Raw genomic sequence first — 15,819 nt, forward strand, 5'->3', positions numbered from 1 at the left:
TTTCAAAACAAAAAAATAACCATAAAATTACTCCATACAGCATAGCCCAATGTTCTGATGCCATACGATTGCTCTGTGAGTGGAAAAAGACTAAATTTGACTTGTCTTTCTGAATTGTATTTAGGTTCCGAGTGGAGAATTTCAAATCTTTTGGTCCTCCATGCAGGCATGTACAAAATCCCCAGACTTTGTGTGGAAAAGCCTACATGTATATAGCACAGAGACAGCCTTCTAACAGTAAAGTACTCTGAGGACTTCTGTCAGTAGATGCTGGAGAGTGTCCAGTTCTAATCCTGTTAGACCTTACTGCAGCATTTGACACAGCATGGATCATACAATTTTAATTGACTCCCTTAAGCATTAGCTCAGATCCTGTCTTTCCAAAAGAACATTCTCGGTCATACCAGGCAACTCAAATTCTTCCTCAGATGAAATCACCTGTGGGGTTCATTTAAGTTCACAGGGCTCATTTCTATAACCCCAACCTGCTCTCTCTCTAACTCATCAACTTTTGCAGAGAATACCCAGACATACCTCCCATTAAACCCTAGTAACACATATCACTCCCTGGAATTGCCTCACAGACATCAAGTGCTGGATGTCTCAAAAGCTTTTATAATTCAAAGAAAGCAAATCTGAAATAGTCTGTTTTTTGCCTCAGGCCTTCCTAAATGCAGGAAATCAATTCTACACCTCGGTACTCCAACACAAAGCTAGTGGCAAGAAACTTAGGAGTGGTATTTGTCATTTGACTTTTGAAGAATAGATACAGTATATATCATCAGTGTTGTAGTCAAGTCGCTATATCTCGAGTCCAAGTCGAGTCTCGAGTCCCCAGTGTTCGAGTCCAAGTCCGAGTCACCAAAGAAGAGTCCAAGTCAGAGCCTGAGTCCAGAGTTACTGAACATGAGCGTGAATCCACACCACATGTAAGTGGAACATACATGCCTGTCCTTGCTTGAAATGTAGTAATCTCACTGTATTAATATAGCTATGAATATTGTATGCCAAATTATTATTATTATTATTATTACCTTAATTGTTTATTATTATTATTATTATTATTATTATTATTATTATTATTATTATTATTATTATTATTATTATTATTATTATTATTATTAAGGCCTACTACCCCATTGGGGGGGAACACAGAAAAAACAGTCTTTATCAATTAACAAGTTCGAATCCTCATCTCCAAATTCGGAGTCCGAAATTCTCCGAATGCATGAATGCTCGAGTCCAAGTCTGAGTCATCAGTGCTCTCGAGTCACGAGTCGTGACTTGGCTACAACACTGTATACCATATACAATTTCAGCACTTCTATCAGTTGCTAGTTATATTCAGAGCTTGTTTAAAAGTTTGAAGAGGCGGATGGCAGTTGGGAAGAAAATATTCTTGTGATGAGAGGTTCTGGTTCTGCCAGACCTCAGTCTCCTGCCAAGTTTGTGGCCTGGCTGGGAGGGGTCGGCCATGATTTTCCAAGACCACTTCAGTGTCCTGGCGGTGTGCAGGTCCTGAAGGAATGGCCGGCTGCATCCGACCACCTTTTCAGCATGGCGGATGATGTGCTGCAGTCTGGAGATGTCCTTGCGGGTAGTAGTAGCATACCAGACGGTGATGGAAGAGGTGAGGATGGACTCGACGGTGGAGTTGTAGAAAAGCACCATCACTACCTTTAGCAGTTTGAACTTCCTGAGCCGCCACAGGAAGTACATCCTCTGCTCTTCTCTGCCTTCTTGGTGAGAGCTCTGATGTTCAGCTCCCACTTCAGGTCTCGGCTGACGATAGACCCCAGGAAGCAAAAGGACTCCACAGTGTTGACTAGGGGAGTCACCCAGGGTGATGGGGGAAGGTGGGGCTGTGTTCCTCCTTTAGTCCACAACCATCTCCACTGTCTTTTGAGCATTGACCTTCAGGTTGTTTTGACTGCACCAAGTCATCAGCTGGTTGATCTCTCACCTGTACTCAGACTCGTGTCAATCAGAGATGGTGATGGTGATGGTGATGTCATCTGCAGATTTCAGGAGCTTGATGGACTGATGGCTGGAGGTGCAGCTGTTGGTCTACAGGGAGGAGAAGTATGGAGAGAGGGTGCCGTCCTGGGCAGTTCCGGTGCTGATGGGCATTCACAAAGCGTGTTACATTGTGCCTTTGACAGAAAGAAAGAAAAGATTGAAGTGTGTACGAGTAAACCATTCTTAGTCAAATTTAAATGCTAACAACAAGTAATGTTGTAGAGTATTGGAGAAAAATAGCACTTGGCCCAAAGAATCACCACAGTTTAAAATGCTAAAGTAGTTTCAAGATTTAAGTATGAAATTCTGTAAGTAATTGTTCCTGCTGTCTCTGTTGCATGACCATAAACAATGATGTCAGATGATTGCGTCATTAATGCAGCTGTGTTACGTCCTAGACGAGACATACGGTATAGTAATTGTGCCCATTTAGAACAAAAAAAGTTGACATTTTTATTTGAGCTCTTCAAGCAGGCTGTTCTGTGTCTGAAGAAAGGAAGCATTGCACAATTCTTTAAAAATAACTAGCGGTTACTCATGGCTCCCCCTTGTGTTGTTAGCAGGAATTGGCTACAGCAATACAACTTGACAGTTATATGAAATGGCTTATACACAAAAATATGTCAAACACAAAATGTGACCATCCATTTGTGTGTGTCACAACTAGGCTATGTGTGTAAAAGATCTGTAACACATCATGGATTACCGTATGTGTTATTTGTTCAAAGGCAAAGAGAGAAAACAAGAAAGAGAATAATAGAAATAAGAGTGTTACACATCTCTTTCAAATGTCAGAGGATGATATGAAAATAAATAATAGATAGCCAATTCCTATTTATTTATTAATAATAATAGAAGTATTGATATTATTTGATCACTGCTTGATAAAATAAAAAAACACCGAAGCCATGGGACCAAGAAGTCATGACAATGCCCCCACAACACTCTTCATAGTGGTCTGAAAGCAAGGCTGTAGCATGTGAAACTATGTTTGCAACTTATGTTTCTAATGGGAAAAGTTGATTTGCATAACTGGTCTTGATAGCCACACTCATGAAGTATGTGTGCTGGTAATAATTCAATCATGAGAGACTCGTAATATAATTTTAACAAACTTTATTGAATCAGAATAGACAGTTTGAGTATGGCGTATGACTCCATGATGTGACGCTCCTCTTGCTTATGAGAGAGGGGCGTCAGTGCTGTATGAGATAGGACATCCCCCTTAACACTTTCAGTGCCACGGCCCTTGGGCAAAAGGTTGCTTGCTGTGCCACATAGGCCGCAATGCATTTTAAAACAGTCATATAATTTTTTTAATAATTACTATGTAAACACTGAACACGCACAAATAACGATGAGACTCTCTTCTATCACCTGCAAAAAAAAGTTTATTGATCCCATTTTCCGTTCTTTAGTTATGAGCCGGAGAAGATAGCCTGATTGAACGAAAAACATACCTTTTTTTCTACGAGCTGAGATAACGAGCCTTTTGTGAAATTAAACATTTCAAGCACATCTCTGACTCTGAAGCTAATTTTCTGATGTCTGGGTCTGTCTGGGTGAAGTGTATGCTGCTCTGCTGCTCTGCGTGCTCCCCCCCCCCCCCCCCCCCCCCCCCCCTCAACTGCACACGCCTCCTGGGTGTGTCTTATGTGCCTGGTGGCTCTCAGTCTCTGCTGAGTTTGCTGCGCACACACAGTGAATGGTGCGCGATATTCAGCTTTTTGGTTCCGCGTGTGTTTGTCACGGGCTGGCATGCTTCCAGTTCGGAATAATAATGCTGATTATGTCAATGTGCTGTTGCAGCGTACATGAAGGTGCTCAGTTGTGACAGCGGATGCTGCTGCTCTGGGCACAGCTGGCGTTGTGCTCGTTGTGCTTCTGCACGTCGATGCATACGGACGGATGCGATGCGATTTCCTCCTTTTTCCCAGTGACTATTTCTGTGTGTTTGGCTCCTTTTTCTCTGATCAGGAGAGTGCTGTCGCCACCTAATGGGTTTGTAAAATAGGTTATCGACCTCCAATAGCTACAATATTGTTAGAGGCGACGTAAGAAGCTTAGATCGACACCCCCCCGTCAAAAAAACAATTTGGAGTTATGACGCCATTTGGCGTCGCTGGCACTGTACGGTAAATTTCTAATGACGCCATATGGCGTCGCTGGCACTGAACGTGTTAAGGGGATCTGTTTCCAACGGGAGTCATAACATTGGTGGTGATCTGGGGAGGTGGTGGGATGAAGCTTCTTGCTCTGGAGATGCTGGATGAATGCGTGATGCTGACACGAGGTGAGTGATGACTGCACAAGTGTGATTTAAGCTGTGGTGATGGGGGCTTTATATAGTACCAGGAGAAGGGCATTTATGATGTCATAACTGACGTCATTTGGGCAACTGACGTCACACTGCAAAGGTGACGTCATGGAGAAGGTGACGTCGGAGATGGAGACGTCATTTAGTGACGTCATTTGGGCTGAGGGTTATGACAGCATGGGGTGCTCTATTAATGCCTTATTTGGTCTTCCATGATTGAACTACAGTCTGCGACTACACTTCAATCATGAGAGACTCGTAATATAATTTTAACAAACTTTATTGAATCAGAATAGACAGTTTGAGTATGGCGTATGACTCCATGATGTCACGCTCCTCTTGCTTATGAGAGAGGGGCGTCAGTGCTGTATGAGATAGGACATCCCCCAAAGGAATTTAAAGTTATTTCAGGAACTGGGAGAGTGAAAACGGGGGTCATGGAGCTCGCCTGGGGTATGCTTTAGTCAGGTCGTGGGCTGACGGGGGGAGAATTTAGGCATGTCGGGAGATGAGGGGCTGACCGGGGTTTTTTAAGGCAAAGCGGGGTTGCAAGGGCGTGGATGTGGATAGCCCGGGCATGGGCGCATTGATGAGGAAAAGGAGAGTTTGATCACCACCAACGAAGTGCTTGTTGCCTCTTTAGTCATGGAAGGAGGGATCTTTGGGCTGATAATATGGTGTCTTGCTCTGGTCGAATGAAAGATGCATAGGCGGATGAGGACCAGCACCCCAGTTGTTGAAGGGAGGCGGAGGACGCCCCCTGCATGGCTGCTGATGTGGCTGCTCCGATCCTGAAGGAGTGACTGGAATAGTTCTCTGCAGGGATGTTGCATTTCTGGAGTGTGGTCTTGAAGTGAAGGATGAACCAGGATCCTGTCATGTGATTATGGGGAGAGATGAGGAAAAGGGCCAAGGGCTGATTGAGGTTTATGCAAATGCCGGAATGATGGGTTATGCAGATTGTCGGGACATTGGCTGACTTGTCAGGACGTGGGCTGACTGAAGTTTAAGCAGGATGCAGGGATAATGGGTTGAGCAAGTTGTCAGGATGTGGACTGACTTCTCGGGACGTGGGCTGACAGGTTTAAGCAGAATGCAGAGATAATGGGTTGAGCAAATTGTCAGGACGGGGGCTGACTTGTCAGGACATGGGCTGACTGATGTTTAAGCAGACTGCAGGGATGATGGGTTGTGCAAATTGTCAGGACGTGGGCTGACTGAGGTTAAGCAATGGCAAGGACACTTATGGGGTTATATGCAAATTGCCCGGGCATGGGCACCAAACGGGGATTGGGAGAGAAGACCGCCACCAACGAAATGCATTAATACTTCCTACCAATCATGGAAGGAGGCATCTTTGGGCTGATGATATAGCAGCTTGCTCTGGATGGATGTAGGACGCATGGCTGATGAGGACAGCAGCCCAGTTGTTGAAGGGAGGACCCCCCCGGGAGGGGACCACCCCCCCCAAAAGAAAAAGGTCAGCGATGACCTGCATTTTTTAAGGTCAGTAATGACCAAGGTCGCAACAACCTGCATGAGCATAGCCAGCAATGGCTTAAAGATGCAATATTTAACCTTTAGCATTATATTATTATGGCATGAAAATGTCTAAAAATGAGTAGACATAATGTTATATTCTTTAGTTGTGCACTTACTTTATCCCAAATTGTATGAGGCAAAGATAGGCTTGATATTTTTCTCATAGTTTTCCTATCTATCCGTTCTATTCCTAATAGATGCACGTTCTGATTTGTGCATTTTGACATTTGGAATATTAAAGGTGGGCTGACCATTGTTAATAAGTACGTTTTCCCCTTGGATTTGACTTTAAGTTGCGTGTCTACAGTATGTCTATTATGGGCCTTTTTCATTTGTTTTGACAGTCGTGTACTGTCACTTCGGGAGAGTTGCACCCGCACCCTCGGCTGAGCTGTTGTACGGTGGACTTAGTTCAGTTGAGGCAGAGACTGGCTGTGGAGACACGCGGTTTTCGTGCCATGACCTTTTTGATTAGTTTTGACGTCCAGCGGGAGGGGGAGCAGTGAATGTGCTGCATCTGTAGAAAGTTTTAAGTCGTCGGCAGACGAGACGATTTCGTCGTAGAAAAATGAGATTCCGTTCCAATTTTCTAAGAGGTGTGCCCAGGGGGTATACTTTTGCTGAAGCCACTGTGCTGTGCCCGGCTATATGCTTTGCTGGAGCCACTGTGCTGTGACCAGGGAGGAGCTCTGCTGAAGCCACTGTGCTGTGACCGGGGATATGCTTTGCTGAAGCCACTGTGCTGTGACCAGGGAGGAGCTCTGCTGAAACCACTGTGCTGTGACCAGGGATATGCTTTGCTGAAGCCACTGTGCTGTGACCGGGGAGGAGCTCTGCTGAAGCCACTGAGCTGTGCCCAGGGATATGCTCTGCTGAGCCACTGCTGTGACCGGGATACAGTGTTGCCAGATGGCAAATGTTGAATTATCGTACCAGAGGGTCAAAATTATCGTTTTTGGAGTGAAATTATCGTACGCCCCCTCCCCAGCGCGCGTGCCTTCGGCGCGCCTATGTCGGGGGGCTGCGCTGATCACAGGCTACTTTTTGGACTTGGCATGATTTTTCAACACTGTGGTCTCAGCCTGCGTTGCAACAACAACAAAACACCCTGCACGTATTAGCTGCAAATATGTTTGTTTGAAGAGATGATTGTATAAACAGATAGAGTGATAGACGTAGGATTCGTCTAAGTGTCACGAAATGATGAGATTCTCGTACGTTTGGGGGATTTGGGGATTATTGATCGTACATCGTACAGAGGTCAAAATTATCGTACAGGTACGATAATTATCGTACGTCTGGCAACGCTGCCGGGATATGCTCTGCTGTAGCCACTGTGCTGTGACCAGGGATGTGCTCTGCTGAATCTACTGCGCCGTGACCGGGGAATGAGCTCTGCTGACCTGACGAGTTATGCATAACGGAAAGCCGGGTGATGCTGCACTGCACATTAAAGCCGTGGTGGACTGGGAGGAGCACCTTTTGTTTATGATCGAGACTGAAGCTTCGTATGCATTTGCAATACCAGAGTAAATCTCGTAGAGGAAGATCGATTCCCTACTGGGAGAAAGTAGGGAACTCATGGTGCCTCTTTTCTGCAACCATTCACCTCTAGAACTTAATTCAAGCATATGCTGAAGCCAGAACCACCCGTTTTCGGTTGAAAAGACGTTTAAATTTGAAAGTGAAAGTTTTTTCACCCACTATTTGCAGACGTTTATTGAACTTTCAGATTTAGACCATATTTCACCAGGATCTTAAATTAAAATATCAGCGCGCACACGGGATTCGAACCCCGCTTTCCCACATTCAAGCCAGTCCGCTCTAGCGCTGAGCTATACATTTTCTTATATTTTGAAGGACGGCAACAGCAGAACTGATGATTATCGCCATTTTGCCTGAAGCATGCGACGGGAGACGATAGTGTCGCATCTTGCATTTGCAATGCGCATCTTTGGCAACGCTAGACCAGCCACAGGACTGATGATTATCGCCATTTTGCCTGAAGCATGCGACGGGAGACGATAGTGTCGCATCTTGCATTTGCAATGCGCATCTTTGGCAACGCTAGACCAGCCACAGGACTGATGATTATCGCCATTTTGCCTGAAGCATGCGACGGGAGACGATAGTGTCGCATCTTGCGTTTGCAATGCGCATCTTTGGCAACGCTAGACCAGCCACGCGCATGCGCAGTATAGCATGGAAGGCCGGTGGCTAGCCAGGTAGCTAGCGCGCTACTCAGCATGGCCGGAAAAGTTTACAAGGGTTATACTTTATCTAAATGACTGGGATTGGATCGATGGATTGGATGCGTAAGAGAGGAAACATGCTATGAAAAAGAAAAGGTTGACTGGAAACTGGGACTAGAGGCATGTTGTTAAAAACCCGAATGGACACGGGAGAGGGAAGCGGCCGTATGCCGTATGCTAAGGGATTGGCACCCGGCCTGAGATGAGTGCAGCAGCAATGCCGCAACGTTGACTGAAACCAGGGACTAAATGCATGTTTGATAATACCCGACCGGACACGGGAGAGGGAAGCGGCCATATGCAACAGGGCAGAGTTGCTCGGGGATTAGCACCCGGCCTGCAATGAGTGCGGCCGCCGGAAGAGATGCCGCCTGAAAAGGGGGGATACGACCTGAAACCTGGGGCAGGGCTGTTTGGGCTGCTGCCGTGGGGAGCGTGGGGCTCGTCCTCAGCCGGGCATCGATGTCGATGAGGGACCCGACCAGTGAAGACATCGTTGCGATCAGGGGATCTTGGAGGCCTGGAGGGGCTGGAGCCTTGGCGCGTCCGCCGAGGAGCCGGCGGTCGTGGTGCGCTTCGCTGGGCCTTTCTTGGAGGTGGACTTCTGGGCTCTTTTGCTGCGGCCACGGCCTCCGGAGTGCTGTGCGGACTGAGATCCAGGCGAGACGAGGACCTCCTTGACGTTGGATCTTCTTTTGCGGCCGCGGCCCCTGGTGAGGGGAGCGTCCCATGAGACGCCTGCGACGCCCGGAGATGGAGCCTGGGGATTGGGGATTTGCCCGAGGCTGGCCGGGGCGTTGAATGTGCTCTGGAGGAAAGCGTCCACGGTGAAGCTGAAACTTTGCTGCTCGTTTTCGGACTCGGACATGGTGCTGGACTGAATGAAGCTTCTTGCTCTGGAGATGCTGGATGAATGCGTGATGCTGACACGAGGTGAGTGATGACTGCACAAGTGTGATTTAAGCTGTGGTGATGGGGGCTTTATATAGTACCAGGAGAAGGGCATTTATGATGTCATAACTGACGTCATTTGGGCAACTGACGTCACACTGCAAAGGTGACGTCATGGAGAAGGTGACGTCGGAGATGGAGACGTCATTTAGTGACGTCATTTGGGCTGAGGGTTATGACAGCATGGGGTGCTCTATTAATGCCTTATTTGGTCTTCCATGATTGAACTACAGTCTGCGACTACACTTAGCATTCCTCCTGTCTCTCCCTCATGAAAAAGTACTATTGAATCACTACATAAACGCTATTTGTGCAGTAGTGGCTACAGGTATGTAGTCACATGTAGGAATGGTGCAGTGAATCTGTAGTTTATACACTACTCATGACCCTCCAGTAGAGTTCTGTAGCAAAACAGTACTGTTTCCAGTAGTAATGAAGCAGTGCATTTTGCTACTTGGTGTTAGTAGTGAAAAAGCGGTTAAAACACTACTGCTTCACTAAACAGGCATTTGAATAGTAATCATGTAGAGGTTTTACTACTTGGGCAGGGCTAACGAGGCCAAATTGAGGGCAGGTGTGGAGGGAAGCAGCGCCCAAGGAAATGACAACACCAAACTAGACAGAGTTCATGACAACTGCAAAGCTAAATGTTTCTTTTTCAATGTTGTAAACTAAATAGAGATGTCAAGCAGAGCAGTTTCATCAAGAAAAAGGCTCAAATACAGCGAATCCAACTGTGACAGTGACAACACAATAACTGTAAGTAGAAGGCATTTTCCTAAACCACAATCAAGTCTAGCATGGTGTGTTAGCTAGCTAAAGCTAATCTAAGCCTGTTAGCCTGTGTTTACTTCATCAAATGAACTTCATACACGATCAGATGAGGGTGTGTAGGGTGGTTGTGGTTGACTCTGTGTGTGAGTGGAGGTCAGCTTCTCTTGTTGTTCAACTTATTTGCAGAGTGAAAGTAATGCCAGGCCAAGGCCTCTGGTGCTTAGTATAAGGACATCAAGTGGACCACCGCCAGGAAACTGGAGGCAGTTGCTGGTAAGAATAAACAATTATTTTTTAAATCTTGTCTCATGAGGTTGGCCTGTTTGTAAATTCCCACATGTGACTTACAGGTGACTGTTCTGTGCATTTCACATATAGGTTACGTGATGGAGAAGTGTGACTGCAGCCAAGTCTGTTCTGAAGATCATCAAGGCAAAGTTATTTTTTTTAAGTGTAAATAGGACAATATTCAATGTAATAAATGGATTTGAAATCAAGTCTGTGTAAGCTCATTCTTGTTTGATAAGAATAATTTATTATACACTACAATATAGCATGATACTGAATAGGGAACTAGTAGCAAATGTGTCAGTTTTTCTGATTCAAAAGGGGTTGTGTAGAAATGAAAAGAAATGCAATAGTGATCAGTAGTGATAAAACACTATACATCCAGAAGGATGTAGTAATTCCATATAGGGATTTTGAAGGCATACAGTAGTAAATGTGTAAGAATTGTGTAGTAATTCAATAATAAATGTGAAGGGATGAATAGTGTTTATATAGTCATTTCCCAAAAGCCAAATAGTGAGACAGAAGTAATTAAGTAGTAACCATGCAGTGATTTAAATAGTCCTTATGTCGTAATCACCAATAGTGATCAGTAGTGAAATTCTCTACCCATTACTACTGAAATCACTACATAAATCACTACACATCTCAATAGCAATCAAGTAGTGGAACAGTAGGTTTTCTGTAAATATTGTATAGTTGTGATGAGTAGTGATTCAGTAGTAATTTTTCATGAGGGCTGTCTCCTTTGTGCAGCCAAGTGAACAATGACAAAGAGTTGCTGTGCATCTCTTTGCATTAAAAGAAATCATGGGATGAATAAAATATCCAGGCAATAAAATATGTACAGTGTGACTAGGTTTTGATAGCTGTAGCTATAGCCAGTTACAGCTAACAAATACAATTAGCATGTTAGTGCTTTTTTAAGACCAGTGGATTTTAAAGGTCATGCATTTGTTTCTCAAAAGTTCCAACAAAATATAGGCTAGCCTTTTCAGCCAGCAGTGTCAACACATCCCCCTCTAAAGTAATCAATATGATGCCGTTTGAAATTAAATTGTTTGATACAGAACAATAAAAGGCAAATTAATTTGATTGGATAAAATTGTAATTGTAATTTCTGCAACATAAAACAAACTAAGAAAATGACTTGTAATCCATATTGTTGTAAGGCATTTCCGTATGATAATAAATGTAGGACAATACGGACAAAATGGACAGAAGGCTTTGTCTGTATCCATATCCATATTTAACTTTGAGCATAAATGAGCCGACGGTTGTTTATTTGAAGTTTGTGTTCAGTTGGAATGTATTTGAATGGCTCCTGCACAGTGCTGGTTAGAACTTTTTCATGTGCTATCCAGTCCTCTGGTCTACTGGCAAGTCATCTATTTCCCCACTGCTTAATTACTTTGCATTGTATGGTATTGAATTATACAAGCCTGCTGTTGGATGTGTTCGTCGGTTGTTGTCCACTTTGTAATTTGTTGTGGTGTATGGCCTATTGGCTATAAGTAACTACTATTTTGGCATTGTGTGTGGCCTGGTGCATAATAGTTTTTCTTTTGGTATCCCCCCACCCCCCCAGAATATAACTCAAACTCTGCCTATATGTATGACTACCTCTCAATCACTATCAATCCAGCATGCAAGAGGCTTCCCAAAGCTGTGAGGAAGCCGCAAGTCGTTTAGCAGCCATTTTGTTTAGCTATAGTTCAAGAATTATATTGCTTGATAATAACATTTAATGTTTATAATTCAGGAATGACTGCCTAAAAACCTTCATGATCATATGCATTCTCTTTAATATAGTTGTCTGCCGTTTTATAAAAGCAATGACTTTTCTCCAACTTTGTTCCATGGCGACCATTGCCTCTTAACTGTTCTAAAATCACTGTAAAGCATGATCTGTTGTGTCATCTGTTTAACAGAAGAAGAAGAAGAAGAAGAAGAAGAAGAAGAAGAAGAAGAAGAAGAAGAAGAAGAAGAAGAAGAAGAAGAAGAAGAAGAATTTTTAATATTTGTCTGCCTGATCTTGTTCCGGATGTGTTCTTCTCTGGATTAATCTTTGGCACTGGTGGATTTGTCTCCGTCCTAGGGGCCTCACCCCACTAGGACAAGGAACTGTGTAACCTTGTCGAGGTGTGACAGCTTAACCCTACCTGGTGCCAGCCCGGGCTCGGTGAATGGAGAGCCTGTAACCCTCGGGGGGCTATTGGCACCAGGATGGCACAAATGAGCAGTTCCGCTCGAACCCCCTGGGGGGTTCGCAGCCCGTCAGTGGGCTGTAAGGTGGCACTCCCACCAGCTGACTAGCCATCGCAGGGCCAACAACCCTGCATGGCGAAATTCACCCCAGTTACGGAAACGACGACAACAGTACAGACCTCAGCCCTGGAAGAAGAAGGACTCTCTATGAGAGAAAACATGACGCTCATTGATGAAAGCTGTCAAGAAGTCACAGAGTCGAAATCCCTTTTGTCAACCAGAGACCGTATACGATTCGGATCATGGAATGTCAGGACCTTGTATGAGACCGGAAAAACCATACAAGTAGCAGCAGAAATGAAGAGGTACAAACTAGACCTTCTAGGAATTAGTGAGTCACGATGGACGCAATCTGGACAACAAAGACTGCAGACAGGAGAGCTGCTACTCTACTCTGGGCATGAAGAAGAGAAAGCCCCTCACACCGAGGGGGTCGGCCTTCTGCTATCAACAACAGCAAAGAAAGCTCTGATTGGATGGGAGGCACATGGACCACGAAATGCACGAATTATAACAGCCACTTTCAGAACCACGAAGCGGAAAATCAAGTTGAATGTGATACAATGCTATGCACCAACCAACGACAGCGATGATGGAAAAAAAGATGATTTCTACAACAGACTGCACGTCTGAGGAAGGGCATGCTGCCCGAAACGTAACCACCGGTGTCAAATAAAAACACCTAAACTGGAGCCTTGCAGTGTGCGAGCTTTATTTTTTTATTTATTTTTTTTCTATTTTTTCTACAACAGACTGCAGAGCATCCTGGAACAACAAAAAGAAAAAGACATCAGCATTCTCATGGGGGACTTCAATGCAAAGATTGGCGGAGACAACACAGGCTTCGAAAAAGTGATGGGAAAGCATGGCCTAGGAGAAATGAATGAAAATGGAGAGAGATTTGTGGACACCTGTGCCCTGAACAACCTGGTTATCGGAGGAAGCGTCTTCCCACATAAGAGGATCCACAAGGCAACCTGGGTATCACCGGATGGAGTGACCGAGAACCAGATAGACCACTTCTGCATAGCGAGTAAGGCGAGGAGCAGACATAGCATCAGACCACCACCTGCTAAGCGCTATGCTCAAGCTGAAACTGAAGAAACACTGGATGGAAACAACATCAAAGAAACAGCAATTCAATGTCCACCTCTTAAAAGACACACAGATAAGAGAAGAGTTCACACTGAAGCTGAAGAACGGATACCAAGCCTTGCAAGACCTAAGCAGTGACGAAGGAGACCAGCAAGACCAATGGGAAAGGATAAGGGAAACTCTCACAACAACATGTAAGGAAGTGATTGGAATAAAGAAGAAACACCATAAAGAGTGGATATCAGCAGAAACACTACGCAACATAGAAGAAAGGAGACAGAAAAAGGCAGAAGTTAACAACGGCCGAACAAGGGCAACCAAGGCAAAAGCCCAAAAGGAGTACACCCAGGCAAACAGAAAGGTCAAAAGAAATGCCAAGAAGGATAAGCGAAACTACATCGACAACCTGGCTAAAGAAGCAGAAGAAGCAGCAGCAAAAGGAAACATGAAGGAACTGTATGACACCACCAAGAAACTGTCCGGAAAGTTCAGCAGACCAGAACGACCAATCAAAGACAAGGAAGGAAAGACCATCAAAAGACTGGACCAACAGCAGGAGAGATGGGCAGAGTACTTTGAAGAACTCCTGAATAGACCAACACCACCTAACCCCCCTGACATTCAACCTGCAGAGTCTGACATAGTCATCAACTGTGGAAAGCCCAGCAAGCAGGAAATTCAACAGGCCATTGCACAACTAAGGAATAGTAAAGCAGCAGGACCAGACAACATCCCTGCGGAGGCACTGAAGGCCGACATAGACACCTCGGTAGAGATGCTACACCCTCTGTTTGAGAAGATCTGGGAGAAAGAGGAAGGGCCAACGGATTGGAAAGAAGGCTACCTGGTCAAAATACCCAAGAAAGGAGACCTCAGCCAATGCCACAACTACAGGGGAATCATGCTTCTATCAGTGCCAGGCAAAATCTTCAACCGAATCCTCCTCGAACGAATAAGGAGAGCGGTGGATCTGCAGCTGAGAGACCAGCAGGCAGGCTTCCGGCCCAATAGATCATGTGTGGACCAGATTGCAACCCTCCGAATCATAGTTGAGCAATCACTGGAATGGAACTCTCCACTATACGTCAACTTCGTAGATTACGAGAAGGCATTTGACAGCCTCCACAGAAACACCCTCTGGAAATTGCTTCGACACACGGCATACCAGTAAAGCTTATCAACATCACGAGGAACTGCTGAAGGAATGACCTGCAGAGTCATACATAGCGGACAGCTCACATGAAGCTTTCAAGTAAAGACCGGAGTAAAGCAAGGCGGTATACTGTCCCCTTTCCTTTTCCTCCTGGCCATCGACTGGATATTGAAGACCACAACAGCACAGAGGAGGAACGGGATCCAGTGGACACTGACAACACAACTGGACGACCTGGACTTCGCAGACGACCTTGCCCTACTATCCCACAGTCGACAACAGATGCAGGAGAAGACGAACATACTGGCAGACACCTCAACACAACTAGGCCTCAACATCCACCAGGCAAAGACCAAAATACTCAGGATCGGCACAAGCAACGAAGACCCAGTGGACCTGGAGGGAACAGCACTTGAGGAAGTACAATCCTTCACCTACCTAGGTAGCATCATCGACAAGAAGGGTGGCACAGAGGCAGATGTCAGAGCAAGAATCAGCAAGGCAAGGGCCTCATACATCCAACTAAAGAACATCTGGAGCTCCAAGGTAATCAGTCAGCAGACAAAGATCAGACTCTTCAAATCCAACATCAAGCCAGTACTCCTATACGGATCAGAGACGTGGAGGATAACTAAGATCACAATGACTAGAGTGCAGTCATTCATCAACAGATGCCTGAGGCGGATCCTGAACATCCACTGGCCAGATACCATCAGTAACAACGATCTCTGGCAGAGAATGAACGAACAACCAGTGGAAGAACAAATAAGGAGAAGAAGGTGGGGATGGATTGGCCACCCATTGCGCAGACCAAGCACCAGCACCACCAGACAGGCCCTTAGATGGAACCCCCAAGGCAAAAGGAAGAGAGGCCGGCCCAAGAACACCTGGCGCAGGGACTTGGAGACAGACATCACACAGAGCGGACTGACATGGAAACAGCTGGAAAGAAAAGCACAGGACAGAGGACTCTGGCGAACTGTTGTCGATGGCCTATGCTCCTCCAGGAGCGATAGGCGCAAGTAAAGTACTGGTGGATTTGGAGGTGACACAGGGGTAGGTATAGTAACGAAGGAACAGCCGAGCAGCATTTTGGTAAACAAACCGCATCACTGGGGGGAAACGACAATGGAGCCAGCCTTGAATATCTCACTCTAGCC

Source organism: Poromitra crassiceps, assembly GCF_964638095.1.
Source record: "Poromitra crassiceps genome assembly, chromosome: 1".
Classification (NCBI taxonomy): Eukaryota; Metazoa; Chordata; class Actinopteri; order Beryciformes; family Melamphaidae; genus Poromitra; species Poromitra crassiceps.